Below are 17,523 nucleotides of genomic sequence, written 5' to 3' on the forward strand. Positions count from 1 at the left end.
TTAAAAGCTAGACATTTTAAATGAGAATAAGAAAGAAAAGTATGTCTTTGTGCCCCCTTTTCCCAGTTAATGCCCTATCGGCCCCCCTGGCTAAACTTTGCTAGATCCGCCCCTGCACAGTTACCAGCGTCAGCTACGTAGAAAACGATCCTGGTGTAGAAAGTAATATTAAATAAATTCTAACAACAGCTTATCAAGCTTAAACGTGCTGCTGTTGTTCAGCCGCTGGTTTCCTCTTTCTGGTGCAAAGTGGGCCAAAAACAAAGAGGGACTCGCGACAGAAAAGCCGATCAGCTGATCATTTAAGCAGTTTCACGATTGAAGTAGCAGCCGGAGAGCGAGAGGCAGTCGCTCGTTAAGCTTAACGCAGGAATGCTTTACAAACATTCAGAGATGGACTTACACACTTGCTTTACTTCTCTCGGGGATAACTTTGTCGGAGATGAAATGCCAGGTTGCTAGCGAAGCTCCAAATGCTATCCAGACCACAGGTCCCGCATGCCACAGCCGCTCTATCACGTGATGCATACTGCTCCGACATGCTAACGTTCTGAGGTGAGTTACGGCATGTTGCAAGTTTTGTGAGGTGCTTTCGTGATATTTAATGGATCGGATTACATTTTTTATTTTTCTCCGATATCCGATCCAGTAATTTAGGTCAGTATCGGACCGATACCGATACGTAATATCGGATCGGTCCATCTCTAAATGGAATGAGTCATGACAGAACCATGATTCCGAATTGTACAGAAAAATAGTCTGAAGTATTCAAAAGAACACGCTTACATTTCTGTGAAGCCTATTATTATGCACCTATGTGTGGGGAAACACGCACTGGTTATCATGTAGCTGAAGATTCCAGCAGAATTCTCCACAGACATGTATTTGAAAATTAACATAGTTGCAGTTTCTCCAAATATCCCTCGTCAGTTGGATGGAAAAAAAAGAAAGAGAGAAATGTTTCAGCAGCGCCCCTCCTGTTTCTGTTAAAGCCTCTTTACACAAATCACTTTCTAGCCTTGTGTGTGTGTGCGTGTGTGTGTGTGCGCGTGTGCGTGTGTGTGTCAGCAAAGCACAGAAAAAGTAAAGAAAAACTTGACAAAGATTGTCTCAGCAAACCTGTTCGACATTACTTTGAAGTCCTGTTGTTTTTCCATAGTTCCACTATGGAAAAGCACTGTTATCACAGCATCAGGTAAGGAGGGAAAGAACAGCATTAGCAATGCAATGTAAAAACATAAGATATTTTTAGTCTTGGGTATAGCAGTTGCAAAATCCTGTAAAACGTTATTTGCTAGTGTGCTCTCTCTCAGTTGTACATTTGAAATAGCTGGAATATGAACACAAAATATGCACAACTAGCAACACTGTAAAAAAAGGTGTTTGCATGCATAAATCATATCAAATGATTTACTACAGTACAGCAAGTTAAATTCATGTGTAAGAGACATCTTCACATGTATGGAGCCTGTTACTTTAGTGTAAGAATGCTTGCATGCGACACTTTCCTTGGTGCTGCACATAGTTAGGTCTGCTAGACTAAAGTGCTCTTTGAAAATAGAAGCCTTTTCCTTGACCCCTGAGGCTTTTACCCCCATACCACAGCTGGCACCATAATCCTGGACCATTTGATTCCACCCATTAAAATGTGCTGTGCAAAGAGCAGATCTCTATGCAGCATTTTAATGGTGTGCAAATATAAACGCATAATTCTCATAAAAGAGTGTGGTAATTATATTAATGCATCCTTATAAAAAAAAAAAGAAAAAAGAAAAAACTCAAAACAAACTTAAACTAGAGAAATGACAGAACACACAGCTAAGAAAACGGTAGATCGCGACACAGACACAGAGAAACACAGGGCTTAAATACACAGAAGGAGCAATCAGGGAATGAATAACAGGAGGGAAACACAGCTGGGGCAAATCAGAACTGACGAGACAAAAGGAAGCGTAAACTGAACACACTGAGATAAGACAGAGACCTTCAAAGTAAAACAGGAAACACATAACAGACTCACATGCAGGCACTACAGAGGGAACAGAGACGTGGGACCAGGGCAGACACAAACACTGACTGAACACGGGGATATAGGAACTTAGGATACACATAGACGCGAACTAGACAAGGGGATGCAGGTGATAAGGGAGACAGAGCAACTAAAGAAGACATAGACATAAGCCATAAGACAGAACTCAAAGAAACCAAAAACTAGACAGTATAAATAATATCGTAAACTCAAAAACCCTGGGTCAACGACCCAGGCATCCTAACAGTACCCCCCCCTTAAGGGCTGGCTTCCAGACAGCCCAAACCAAAACATCAAAATCAAAAAAAACAAAAACAACCCAACCAGGGTGGGCGGCGGGGGAAACAGGATGGAGGGCTCGAAACAAAACAAGGAGCCAGAAACAACAAAACAAAAAAGTGCAAACACTGGAGCCCGGAAAGCAACAGAACAAAACACAGAAACAAAGTCCAAAACAACAGCACCAAGGCCCAGGCAAAGTCCAAAAGCAAACAAACAAAAGAGCTCACGAAAGGCGCAGAGGCCCAGGCAATAGTCTCAAAAAAGTTCAGGGGGCCGGCCCGGAGGCTGACGGCACAACAGTCCAAACCCGGGTAGGTCAGGGGGGCGGCCCGGAGGCTGATGGTCCAAGAGCCCAGAAAACAGTCCAGGAGGCCGGCCGGGCGGGAGGCACCGACGGCGGCGTAGGTCAGGGGGCTGTCCATGACGGCAATGACGTCCAGTCATCGGCCGGACAGAATGTGCAGGCCGGACAGGACGTGAAGGCCGGACAGGACGTGCAGGATGAGCAGGCCGGACAGGACGGACAGGACGAGCAGGCCGGACAGGACGGACAAGATGTGCAGGAACAGACAGCATGGAGACCTCAGGAGCAGACGAAGCTGAACACTCGGAGGCCGGACCAGGCGGAGCAGCAGAGGCCGGACCAGGCGGAGCAGCAGAGGCCGGACCAGGCGGAGCAGCAGAGGCCGGACCAGGCGGAGCAGCAGACTCAGAGGCCAGACAAGGCGGTGGAGCCGGTGGTGGCTGAACGGCTTCGCCAGAACCATCAGCAGACACTGGGACGTGCTGGCTGGGTCCTCCCGGACCCCCAGCTGACGAGGCAAGAGGCTGAACGGGCCCCTCGGACCCTCCAGCGGAGACAGGTGGCTGAACGGGCCCCTCGGACCCTCCAGCGGAGACAGGTGGCTGAACGGGCCCCTCGGACCCTCCAGCGGAGACAGGTGGCTGAACGGGCCCCTCGGACCCTCCAGTGGGAACAGACGGCTGGACGGATGAGCAAACAGGTGAAAATATAATAGGCCGAAAAACACTAACCTTAGCTTGATCCATAAGCTCTGCAACGCCAAGTCCCAGGTCTTTAGCCAACTTAGTTATGGCAGGTGGCACTCTGTTTCCAGTTCTTTTTGCCAGCTGAGGCACGGAAAAAGTCATAGGCTGAGAATCTGCCAGAGAAACAAAAGGAGTCCTAGACATAACAGCAGCCACAGGGGCCGGCCGGAACCTTAAGCAGTCACTTTCTCCCAAAACTGGAGTATGCTCAGTCGTTCTGGAGTGGCAGTGGCATGAACGCTGTTTACTCCGGGAAGGGGGAGCAGGCGAACCGAGACGCGAAGCCTCCAGCTGACCGGGCTGCAGATCCTCCGGCTCACCACACAGGAGCAGTTCTCCAGAACCTCCAGCAGAAACACTGTCCTGCTGTGGCAAACGCAGTTGCTTTACAGCGAGCTCCGTCTGCTGCTGCTGCGTTGGTGCGGAGAGAGAGATAGCCTGCTCACTGGCTCTGACATGCTCCCTCCACGCGGCTATGGTGTGGCTCAGATATGTGTCCACGGAAAACTGATGAAGCCGGGGGTTGGTTGTAATCATTGCCTCGACCGCGCTCAGTCTCACAGCCATAGCCTGCAAGCTATCGGCCTGAGCGGTGCGGTCCAGCAAATCAACCAACCCCTTCATCTCAGCCTCAAAATCCGAGTTGGAACAGTCTGCGGGGTCCATGTTCTGGTCGTGATCTTCTTTTAGGTGTGGCTGTGTGCAGGCAGGAATAGGACCCAAGGTGCAGACTCCGGAGACAGACGTGAACTCAAAAAAGGCTTTAATTTAATACTCAAAATATAACAGAACTAAAAAAAAAAAAACCCTCAAAACAAACTTAAACTAGAGAAATGACAGACCACACAGCTAAGAAAACGGTAGATCGCAACACAGACACAGAGGAACACAGGGCTTAAATACACAGAAGGAGCAATCAGGGAATGAATAACAGGAGGGAAACACAGCTGGGGCAAATCAGAACTGACGAGACAAAAGGAAGCGTAAACTGAACACACTGAGATAAGACAGAGACCTTCAAAGTAAAACAGGAAACACATAACAGACTCACATGCAGGCACTACAGAGGGAACAGAGACGTGGGACCAGGGCAGACACAAACACTGACTGAACACGGGGATATAGGAACTTAGGATACACATAGACGCGAACTAGACAAGGGGATGCAGGTGATAAGGGAGACAGAGCAACTAAAGAAGACATAGACATAAGCCATAAGACAGAACTCAAAGAAACCAAAAACTAGACAGTATAAATAATATCGTAAACTCAAAAACCCTGGGTCAACGACCCAGGCATCCTAACATATACAGATGTCAGGAATCGCTGTATGTGAGACGATGTCTATGCAAATAATAGAGGAAGACATCAATTCATATTAAAGAGCATCATTTTCACGTATCTGTCCACTAGACTAACACTCTGCAATTAAAAAGTCTACCAGGTCCTGAAGCCATGATATGATTTTTTCCATTTCTGTCTGTTTTCTCTACTCTCTCTTTCTCTGCCCCCTTTCCTTCTTTTGTCTCTCAGGTGGGCAGATCATTTTTGCCTCTGCCTCTGGGCAGTGCTGCCTTTCCTGGGTTTGCTCTCACACACCTGCAATTCATTGCTCCATCAAGTGTGAGTAACTAAGTATTAGTGAGTATTAAATGACTGGCTGTGGCAGTGATCCTCTGCCAAATCGTTGCCTGCACCGTGACAGTAAATTGGCACCCTTTGTTTGACTCTTGCCTTTGTATGTTTTGCTCTGTAACACTTGTTTCTCATCTGCTATCTTGTTCCTCACCTATATTTCCTGCCTCACCAACAGAAGTACTTACCTGTTTTCTCTCGTGGAGTCCAAAGCTCAGTCAGAATCTCATCAGCACACTAGGCCTGTTGATCCTTGAAAAAAAGGACTTACCTGAAACTCACCTGCCTACCTACTTTCTGCTTAACTCTTTCCATCGCCTTTGGATTCAAACCTGCTCCACAGCAATCCCTCTTGCAGCGCAGCTCTGTCAGCTCTCAAGTAAGGACTCAAAGTAAAAACTCACAGTGCAATTACTGCTTCCCTTTCACTGTTGGTCTTTGCTAATAGCCTCTCTCCCTCTCCGCAGACTCTCTCTGGTCATCAGTGTTGAAGTTAGCTCCTGCTCAATAAATCTACTGCTGGTCCATTATTCAGTCCAGTTTGTAAATAAATCTTTTAAACCTTTCTACAGTTGTCTGAGTCTGCTCCTTCAGTCTGGTAATTGTGAAACCATAATAGCCCAGTCTCTTTCTTATTGTTAAAGGAACACTAGCCTTAACAGAACCAATTGAGTCCTGCAGTTCTTTAGATTTTGTTTTCAGTTCTTTTTTTACCTCCTTGATAAGTCGTCGATGTGAGATGGAGTAATTTTGGCCACACCTGGTCAGGCGCGTTACTGTAATCCGATTACTTTTTTCAGTTAACGAGTAAAGTTAGGGATTACTATTGCAAAAAAGGTAATTAGATTACTGTTACTTTCCCGTAAGCACGCTGCGTTACCGTGTTACTAAAACCGTGATTTTTTTTTTGCGAGAGCTTCTCATGACAATGTCGTAAGCGAGTGCGACGTTCGTGACAACAGCTGTGTGCAGATCAAAAATGGATAATATATGGAGTGCAGGAGAGAGTATGACCATGCAGCGTTTAACGAGTGGAAGTACTGACCTTACTTTGAGTTTGAGTCCGTAAAAAGTGACAAAAACATTAGCGTCCGCTGCTCACTGAGTGGGAAGGAAACTTCTTTTTACAGCAAAAAACCCCCTAAACGTCCAAGCAAGCACCGTGTGCTGCTGCTGGAATGTGAAATTCACAGAGAAACTGCCAGAACACTGTATCCTTCCACTGACCGCTGCGTCACACCTGCACCAGGGCAAACCTCCGCCTGCTCAACTGCTATGCAGGTGAAAATAGAGCAACAGGACCGCTGAGTCTTTGAGTCTTCTGCTGTGTTTTACGTCCATCTATTTGAAAGAGTGAATGTAAACACAAAAAACGATTTTATTTTATGTGCTGGAATGTGCAGAAAATAGGTTTAAATGTTAAACAAATTTCTTCCAGTCAGAGAATGTTGCATATAATTTAATGTTTGCTTGATGCATAAAGTTCAATGTGACTGGGACACATTGAAGGCTGCTTCTAACAGCTTGGACGAGTTTACGGACACTGTCACCTCCTATATCCACTTCTGTGAGGACAGCATTGTGCCATCACGCACCAGGGTGAGTTATAACAATGACAAACCCTGGTTTACTCCTAAACTCAAAAAGCTGTGGCTGGAAAAGAGAAAGGCGTTCAGAAGCGGAGACAGGGACTGCTACAGAGAGGCCAAGTACAGGTTCACTAAAGAAGTGGACGTTGCTAAACATCAGCACTCTGAGAAGATGCAGCAGCAGATCTCAGAGAATGACTCGGCCTCTGTGTGGAAAGGTTTTAGGAATATCACAAACTACAAGCCTAAAACCCCCCACTCCACTGATGACTTGCTCTTAGCCAACACCCTTAACGACTTCTACTGCCGTTTTGACGAGCCATCAGGCAGCCTTCACACCTCCAACAGCCCCAACAATAGAGACACTTTGGACACTAATTCCCCCACCTCTCCCCCCTCCATAGAGCCATCACCACCTTCAAACTGTTCACCTACAACACCCCCCTCCTCACCCCACACAAAAGAGGATTTCACACCACCTCCTCCCACCACAACTCTTCATATTCATGAAGCAGATGTGAGAAAGCAGTTTAAGAACCTGAATGCTCGGAAAGCTCCCGGCCCAGACGGCGTGTCTCCTGCCACCCTCAGACACTGTGCAAACGAGCTGGCCCCAGTGTTTTCTGGCATTTTCAACTCCTCACTGCAGGCATGTCATGTGCCTGCCTGCTTCAAGTCCTCCACCATAATCCCTGTCCCCAAGAAACCTAGGATCACTGGACTAAATGACTACAGACCCGTGGCTCTGACATCTGTGGTCATGAAGTCTTTTGAGCGCCTAGTTCTCTCCCATCTCAGGACCCTCACGGCCCCCCTCCTGGACCCCCTGCAGTTTGCATATAGAGCCAACAGGTCTGTAGACGACGCCATCAACATGGCCCTACACTTCATCCTGCAGCATCTGGACTCCCCAGGAACCTACGCCAGGATCCTGTTTGTGGACTTCAGCTCTGCCTTCAACACCATCCTTCCAGACCATCTCCGAGACAAGCTTTCCCAGATGAATGTGCCTGATCCCATCTGCCGGTGGATCACTGACTTCCTGACGGACAGGAAGCAGCATGTGAGGCTGGGAAAGAATGTCTCGGACTCCCGGACCATCAGCACCGGCTCCCCTCAGGGCTGTGTTCTTTCTCCTCTGCTCTTCTCCCTGTACACCAACTGCTGCACCTCCACCCACCAGTCTGTCAAGCTAATCAAGTTTGCAGATGACACCACCGTTATTGGGCTCATCTTGGACGGGGATGAGTCTGCCTACAGGAGGGAGGTTGAACGTCTGGTGTCTTGGTGCAGCCACAACAACCTGGTGCTGAATGCCCAGAAGACAGTGGAGATTATTGTGGACTTCAGGAAGCACACAGCTCCACTCCCCCCCATCATCCTGACTGACACCCCCATCACCTCTGTGGAGTCATTCCGCTTCCTGGGTACCACCATCACCCAGGACCTGAAGTGGGAGCCCACCATCACCTCCGTCATCAAGAAAGCCCAGCAGAGGATGTACTTCCTGAGGCAGCTGAAGAAATTCAACCTGCCAACACGGACGATGATGCAGTTCTACACTGCAATCATCGAGTCCATCCTCACCTCCTCCATCACCGTGTGGTACGCTGGAGCCACTATCAGGGACAAACAGAGACTGCAGCGTGTTGTGCGCTCTGCTGAGAAGGTGATTGGCTGCAGACTCCCATCTTTGCAGGACCTGTACACCTCCAGGACATTGCGGCGTGCAGCTCGGATCTCAGCTGACCCTTCTCACCCTGGACACAGTCTGTTTGACCTGCTCCCCTCAGGCAGGAGGCTCCGGTCCATTCGCACCAGAACCTCTCGCCATAAGAACAGTTTCTTCCCCTCTGCTGTTGGACACATGAACAATAACCATATGACTGTTCCCACCACTAACACATGACCCTACGCTGTGTTCACTGCATCATTCCATGTTTGGCACTGATCACCACCTGCACTCATGTATATATCTTTCAACGTAGCACTCTTAATTCTTATTCTCATGTATATATCTCATGTATATCTCATGCACATATCTTTCCACGTAGCACTTTTAATTCTTATCCCTACTTTTATTTTTTTCCATGTCTATTTAAGTGCTATTTATGACACTATGTTTGCACTGAAGCACCGCAGCAATTTCCTAATGTTGTAAACCTGCTCAACATTTGGCAATAAACCCCATTCTGATTCTGATTCTGATTCTAAAAGATTAAAACTAATAAAACAAGTTTTAAAAAGAGACTTTTTTATTTGATTACATTTTATATGATGTAATCAAATGAAAAAGTAACTAAGTAATTAAGTTAGTTACTTAGTTACTAAGTAACTAATTACTTTGAAAATAAGTCATCAGTAAAGTAATGGGATTACTTTTTTGGGAAATAATCAGTAATTAGTTACTGATTACTTTTTTCAAGTAACTTTACCAACACTGCACCTGGTAGGGTTTACTACTGTTTCAAGTTTACTCTATTTGTGGAAAATAACTCTCACTGTGACTGGTTGGAGTCCCAAATACTTGAGTCTGTAGCCTCAGACTGACAGATGTCATCAGCAGTTTCAGTGCATGACACATTGCTTCTGGAAATCTTTTAGCCTACTTCATTTTGTCAGACAGGTTCTAGTGTTTTGTTGATTCAACAGGCCTAGTAGTAAACAGGCCTGAGTGTGGATAGTAAAAGGTAACTAAACTCTCAAAAAAATGCAGTTAATCACTGTTAATCCATGATTTAACGAGAGCACAGATTACTTTTTCAATGAAGTAAATTTAAATTTTCTGCATTTTGTATTTGCTGGGGTTATGTTCTGTCAATATTAAAATTTATGTAACAATATATCACACGCGCAACCCCCCCCCCCCCCCCCCCCCCCCCCACACACACACACACACACACTGCTCCATTAATATTTCTTCATCTTTCTCCATCTCACCCTGTCCCTGGAATCGTCTGCAACACCACGCCTCTGCATGTCATTCTTTACTACATCCATTAACTTTAGCTTTTTTTGGTCTCCCAGTTTTCCTCCTGCCTGGCAGCTTATTCTTCAACATCCTTTGTTCAACATAGGATTCCTCCTCTGCACGTGTCCAAACTGCTTGGAACAGCTCAACTTAAGCTGGCCCTCTCATATATTCACTTCCAATCCTGGTCATTCTGGTCATTTCCAATGAAAATCTTAACATCCTTAACTCTGCCACCTCCAGCTCAGCCTCTTGTCTTTTTGTTAGTGCCATCGTCTCCAAACTATACATGAGCCCAGATCTCACAACAGTCTTTTAAAGATTTCCTTTCACTCTTGCTGCTATCCTTCAGTCACAAATCACCTCTGAGATGCTTTTTCACCTCTCTTGCGCAGTTTCCGTTGCTTTAGATGGTTTAGACCCACAGTATTTAGACTCATCCACCTTCACTACCTGTGCTCTTTGCATCTTCACTGTTTCACCTGTCTCGCTCTCATTCAAGCACATTCTCTCTTGCTTCTACTTATTTTCATTCCTCTTCTCTCCAGAGCATACCATCACCTCTCTAATCTCTCTTTAAACTGCTTCTGCTCTCACTACACATCACAATGACACTTGTGAACATTACTGCAGATGGAGACTCCTCCTTGACCCCATCTTTCAGCTTGTCCATCACCGATGCAAGAAAGAAGGGGCTCAGAGCAGACCGAGGGATTTAATCCCGCCCCCATCTTAAACCCCTCGGTCTGCTCTGTCTCCTTGTCCTTGTATATGTCCTGCCACTCCTGACTTCCTAATGCAGTAAAACCGTTATTTTCTTGGTACCCTACCATATGCTTTCTCAAAAAAAAGACACATTTATGAAATCAGTAATAAGAAAGTTTGAGTAATTAATTCTTCTGTCCTCGGGCAGCTCTATTGACCTGGTCATCTCAATCCTCTCAATCCTGTGGTTGCTCATCTGAAAAGGCAGAGAAATTTGTGAAAAGAGAATAGCAGTGGTGTGCAATTATTAAACTAAAACCAAACTAAAACTAAAAACTAAAAGAAAAAAATGAAGGTTTTACAAATGTACAAGGTCTGAACCATGTTTGTCCAACCTTGAAAACCAAGTCTTTTGGGTTTGAGGCAATCATGCTGGAGTTTAGACTTGCTACAAGTCTAAAGTGTATGATTCAAGTCTAACTGAATAATATACTTAAGACTTGTAGCAGCATCCCCATCACAAAAACAAAAGAGGTGGAAATAGAGGCTAACAACTAACTTATTCTTGAGATTTTAGAAAAGAGGTAATATAATGCAATTTAGTTACTTACTCTGGGACATCAAAGCCCACAAATTATACACTAGCAACTTCACAAATCTAAAGGCGTTCATCCTAGTCATCCAAGAACTCGATCAATCAGCTGCCAAATAAGAAATGATGGCTTCATTCAAACAACTGTCAGTCAAACAGTCATTAATAGACATTCACTGTTCTAAAGCTTGCCTATCTGTTCTTTGGCAAAAACAATGGCCACCTGGATTCATTTTGCACAAAAGTGGCTGCAGAACTGTAAAAAGAAAAGAAAAAAAGAAAAATAGAAATCATCTTCTGGATAAATGGCCTGCAGCTGCCACCTTTTCCAACATAACCTTTTTTAGTGCACACACAGAGGGAAAAAAAACCCTGTGAAAAAGTATTGGATTTTTTTTAAATTCAACATAGAAAAACATAAAAACAGTCTGTGATGAGCTATCAGTCCCTCTTTCACAAATAACATCTTAACTTTTTCTGTGTTTTTCCTCCCCATTTAGAGAGTCTCTATGAAAATTGTATGCTGTTTAAAATTACAGTTAAGCCTAGCTCAGGTAGTTCTAGCCAAAAATAAAGCATTCTTAATGGTACTTTGCAGGTTAGACATCGGTCGGTTCAGCAAGGGTAAGTACTGCCTCCAGGAAACAGCCATATGCTCGCGCTCTGAAGTCTGAGGCTGCGTATTGGTTTTTATACAATATATTACCAAACTAACTACCAGCCATATAAATACCATAGGAGCATATCAAATGTTGAATAGTCCTACAAGCTCACCAGAGGATTGTGGAACAACGTGTGGCTTGCTTTAAGGAGCATTTCTTCTCCCTAAGACTTCCTGTATGATGTACCCACACAAACCTGTATAATTAAATGGGCCTGACTGTACTAGCTTTGGCTGATGCTGATGCCAACTCTCATACATCTGCGGTACCCCCCGAACAGTTCCCTTATGGTGAACTGCTGTCTGCAGGCTGAAGAGATTGCTTGGGGCTTTGGGACACGCCCGATTTCTTCATGTACTACAGTTACATTAGAGTCATTTCTTTGCCTGTGGATAGTATTTCTAGCTGCCTGATGACTTTACTGAGATATGCTGCTACAGTTTGGTTGATAGACAAGTTTTAGTAAAGGCGAAAATTGCCCCCGAAATTTTTCTTTTATTGTCACGAGACAACATATGTAAGACTTGGTGGAATTTTTACTCCCTGTGGGGGGGGGGGGGGTAAAAAAAAAAAAGCCTGGAGATTTTTCTTTGGGAGGATATTGATTTACTTCCACTGGATAACTGCATATGATTAGTGTGCCCTGCAATTTTGCAGCCTACAGGGAGAGCATCACCCTATACTTAAAAACTCAATTGGTTTAGAGGATTCAGATGACTGAACTGAATCAAAATCTCTCAACCAATCCTATTTAACAGAGTATATTTTTAATGCTTTTTGTAAAAACAGGACATCTTAGCAATGTTAGACCTTAAGATCAGTATTGCAGATAGTCACAGTGGGCATTCATGAAATATAGGAGTATTCAGAACCTAGTATTTATATAAAGCGACTTTCTTTTTCAACTATGTTCACTTTTCACACTTTGAGGACGCTTTCAGTATGGTCGGCTTCCATTTATATTTTTTAGGTTGTGCTAACATGGCTTTGATATGACTTTACGTTTTTAGTTAAACGTGCAAAGATGCTGGCGTCTCTTTGTCCAGAGATAACATTATGATCCAAGTACCTCACCTTTCCAAACACTAATACCTTGTTGAATGGTGATCTGTCTGCTGAAAGTAACCTTTTGATCACTTTACGAAGTAAACAACACTGTTAAAAAAAGGGAAATGTCCCAGTAATTTTCTGCCAGTACATAAATCATTTTTAACAGTTTCTGTAAATTGTAAAATTTAATGTGGAAAAAACCCTGGAAGATTCCTTCATTTTAAAGTGTTACAGGATTTTCTTTTACACAGTAGGGTGGAGGACAAGTTGCTGCAGACTTCAAAAGTACTGCATTCCTGTTTTATATGACTACATGACTTTGCTTCTGAGAGCTACCGTGGAAGTTTAGAGGAGACAGTTATCCTCTGCCTCATGCTCCTCATTGTTGCCGAGCTATACGAGGGGGAAACACTGGAAGAAATCTGACTATTGCATAGAAGCTTCACTTCACACCTGGCCCATTATTGTATGAAGTGGGTGTGCTTGTCAGATTGCATAGAAATTATAAGCTGAGGGAGATGGATTTCAGACACTGTTTGATCATCTGACAAGTGCTTTAGTGTATAGTGAGGGCCTCGAGCTTGTGAAATAAAATATAACGCAGCCGTAATTTTAGTTCCTTCTGTTGCCTCTGAAAATATCTGAAAATAGCACATTCCCTGCCTGCTCTCTTGAGTCTTTACAGTTTTTACTAACGTCTTCTCTGTGCTCACCTCCATTCAGCGAATTAAAGGTTTAACCTAAGCGTAGTCTTATTTTATTGTTTAGATTTATACAATGCCAGTGGTTTATTAGCTTTAGAGCTCACATACCACTGGTTGATGAAGATGTAGTTTGCACAAGACAAAGAAAGATACGCACACAAAGAGAGAGAAAGTATGTGTAAGACAAAGAGAATAAGATTGAGAAACAGAGGGATAGAGAGAGAGAGGTGTAATGCCAAAGCTGTCTCTCTCAGCTCTGGGGGTCATGTCAGTCTGATCTCATTATCCAGCACTTAGTCCTAGAACAAACAGCCAGTGGCCTCCTTCCTTCCCTCCATTGCTCCATCTCTCTCTCTCCCTCCATCCCTTCCTAACGACTAGAACAGCTCATGTCCTAACAACTCGCTTGGCTCACTTACTGTCTAATGACTGCCACTCCTTATAGCCTGTGCTTCAAATCCCATTTATCTCCACTATTGTAGGCTCACATTCAGACCATTCTGTTTCTAATGCCCTGGGAGAGCATAGTGGATAGAGAGAGTGAGAGAGCATGGCGGTGGGAGGGTAGGGTGAACATGTGGGAGGGGGGCTGGAGAAGGAAGGTATCAGAAAATGAAAGAGAACTTCCTTCAGATATGTCATATTGGTAATGAAGCTTTCAGGTGTTTAAATCGATCTCAACCTCAAAATAGTCATGTGCTCGTTTCCTTTCTTTCCTTTCTCACTTCATTTTGTGCCATTCTCAAGTGGCAGCGTGTTTTGTGGGTGCTGATCTCTTTCTCCTCCCACACATTGATGCCATCCACTCATCCTCTTCCTTCCCTTGGTCCCCCCTTTCCTCTCTGTCTTTGTCCCGAGTGTTAATGTGTTAGATGGAGGTCTTTCACCCTGCAAGCACCATTACAGTCATTTCCTCTGTAATGTGAATGACGGCGATCCATTATTTATCTCAGACTTGCTCATTACTCCCCAGCCCATTGCATACCCTCCCAGACAAGGCTCTCACAGCCACTCCAGACATTACTTTATTAAGAGGGCGAGGCTGCAGTGGGCTGGCATGAACCGTGCTGTAATAATGCAGGTGTGGTGCATGCATTGGTTAAGTTCATCACTGGAGAATAGAGCGGGATGGCTTTCACTGTTGTTTTCTGTTGTAAATTGCCATGTTCCCTGCAGACTAGAAAAAGGTCAGGACAGCAGTTCAACTACATAATGTTACCACTCTCACAGTTTCTTTAACTCTGTACTGCAAAGAACTGGGAGTGGAACTTATAGCAACCGTAGAGCCTATTATTCAGAATAATGCCCAAAGTGAATAGTGTTACAAAGGCAATGACAACAAGTCAAGAACAATGAACCATTAGTGCAATGCACATTGTATATTTCTTCTTTTTTAAATGGTTTCTTAAACATTCTAGGCTGTCTGATCTTTAGAGCTTGTAGCACGTTAGATGACCTCTAATGTTGTCTATTTAGCATTCCTCTGAAAAAGCAGAAAATAGCTAGTTAGAATCAGTCACCTTTAGACGTGCACATCTTTCGGTCAGTCTGACAGCATCTGAACATGTTAGCTTCATGTGGGAATGTGCACTCTTAAAGATGCAAGGCCAGTTTCTCGAGGTCAGACCTTAATAGAATTTACGTGTCACTGTCAACAGACCAAACAACAGCTGCACACATGTCTTCTGAAACTTGAGTTGCTCAATTCACTGCATGATATGAAACAACAATAACCTGTGGAAAACAAGTTTGCCAGGAGACTGCTGATTTCAGTTTGTTTCAATACATATATTTTTTTTTTCACAATTTCACATCTGGATATGAGGTGATTTTAACATTTCAGCACATTCTCTAATCAATAAGCATTACCAAGCACGCAGACAATACGGTTTACTTGATGAGGGTGCACAGTTAACACATCTCTAAAATCATAAAACCCTTTCATATCTGGTCAGTTGGTCCTCATTCAATTTAAGATATACAGTTCAACATTTTTTGGAGATTGAATTTTTTTTTATATTAATTCAATGAAACAAGGACAACAAAATCAACTCAACTTTTGTATAAAAAATAATTTTAGTATATACATTTCCCCATCTAGAGACATGCAGTTAGTTGGATTAAGTTAATTGGTGATACAACATTGTCCATAGGTCTGAATGTGAGTGTGAATGGCTGTCTCTCTGTGTCAGCCCTGCGACAGGCTGGCGATCTGGGTGTGCACTGCTTCTCTCCCTGTGGCTCTGGATAGAAGGAAGTGGATTGATGTATGAATGGATTTAAAAAGGGATATAAATTTTTAGTTCTACATAATAAATACTCTATAAATATTTTACCAATTATGAATGTTTACCTCCGTGCTATTTGGCAATGTTAATCCTTCGTAACTTCATAAATACAGCAGATTCGGTGCCACATTAAAGTTTCAGAGCTAAAAACACATTTAAGTTCTGCAACCAAATCAATTTTACACCCATTCCAAGCCCATGATCACAATCCATAGCCAAAATGTCATTTCTGTTCAGACTGATTTCTTCTATAAAAAGATTTCTAGGTATCTATCATAGTTTTATCAGCAATACTGCAACATTTTAATGTCTGTGACATGGAGTGACACACAGAAGCACCAGTACTGGTGATTACTGGGAAAAACTTTAAAGATGACATTTTGGGTAAACTTTGAAAGGTCTTATCACTGTGGGACAAGTCGTCGGTCAAAACAAGTTTTAGCATGTGAAAAGTGTTTTTACCCACATTTTAATACCAGCTGAGCTGTGTCAAAACAATTTTCTCATATCATCATATATTAACACTCCTAAAACTAGCTTATGGCTGTGAAATGGAGAAACATCATTGATGTGAATGGATTCTGCATAATAATTTGGGCACATTGATCCGATCAAAAAAACGTTCGTTTCCTGAAGACATTTTTCAAAACCTTTACATTTTGAGCATGCAGAATAGCTTGGATCACAGGAAGTCTCAGGATCAATGGGCACTCCGTGTATGAGCCAGCAGATGAGGACACTGTGCTGAACTTAAATGTCACAGCAATTGGATGTTCCCTTCTAAAGTTTAGTAAAGTGAGTGAAAGGAACCTGCCAAGAAAACTGTCACAAGCTGAATAGGCAATGATGGGCAAAAAAAAAAGTCCAAAAAGGATCCACTCATCCTGATAACTCATAAAGTTGTGTGAGCTTAAAAGTTTCATTAAACTTTCATCATAAATGTGGTTTTACATTGGAATCTATGCATTTGCGTATAGTTTGGTTGCCTGTAAACCTTATTTTCCCTCCCTGACACTGGGCATGAATTTTCTCATGCTAAGACAGATTTGATTTGCGCCAGAGAAGAAGTACTTTCGTAAGCGGATAGAGCTTGTGATTTTTCCTCATAGATATGGGTGAATTTTCACAGTTAGCTGACCTTGCCTATTTTATGCATTTATTCCGTGTCATCACAGCTCTTTCAGACTGTGCTGAAGTGTGGGATGCAGGCTGAAAACGTCATATTGGTCACACCAGTGGGGTGTCAGTAGCTGTGACCATGACCCCCTACACGATAGGACCTGTGATGAGCTGAGCGTTTGAGCTCTTCTAGTGTGAATGGTGAGAGCAGCATGTGAAAACATGAAGAACTTAAGATCACTATTATAGCCTAACTGTCCTAACTGCGCTTCTGCTGCACACACGGCTCTAACAGTCCTCTAATGTCCTTGATATGCTGGCTAAAGAATAGATTCAGTTGTATGAAATAATCATACCTGAGTATTGTTGGGCTGATTAATGGATGTTATGAGGAAGAATAAAAAGAGTCACAGATTCTCAGCAAGATTTTTTCCCCATTTGTGTGTTTTTCAGAAAAAAACTTAAGCCACATGTATCCATGATACAGTGTTTCACTTTAGAACGCTTTTGTAGTTTTGTTTAAATGTCTGTGATGATTCCCGATGTATTTAAAATATATCTGCTATTTTTTTCTTCTGCAGGAAATCCTGCATCAATATTAAATCCTGCTGTCCAGGGCTTACATCAGAAAGTGCCAGGAAACAGAACACTGAATCGCATGTCCTTTTAGCAATCTTTACAAGGAACTTGCCCATGTGTGAGGACAAGGCTTTTATTTAGGCTTGAGAAAACAAGGGAAACATCTATATTAATAACATGGCTTTCCAGATTTTTGCCTTTAGTGCATTATATGCTCTGGGACAAATAAAAGATATTATATTATATATATATATGTACCAGCGCCTTT

General features: G+C 43.4%; 1 long non-coding RNA gene across 1 annotated transcript; it reads left to right on the forward strand.

Annotated features, from left to right (window-relative positions):
- The first annotated feature begins 540 nt into the window (after window positions 1–540).
- On the forward strand, window positions 541–5,561 carry LOC143413921 (uncharacterized). Its single transcript, XR_013094484.1, has 4 exons — window positions 541–555; window positions 4,895–4,984; window positions 5,175–5,375; window positions 5,464–5,561. It is a non-coding gene; the product is annotated as an uncharacterized LOC143413921 (long non-coding RNA).
- The last annotated feature ends 11,962 nt before the right edge of the window (window positions 5,562–17,523 follow it).

This window comes from Maylandia zebra, linkage group LG2 (genome assembly GCF_041146795.1).
Source record: "Maylandia zebra isolate NMK-2024a linkage group LG2, Mzebra_GT3a, whole genome shotgun sequence".
Lineage (NCBI taxonomy): Eukaryota > Metazoa > Chordata > Actinopteri > Cichliformes > Cichlidae > Maylandia > Maylandia zebra.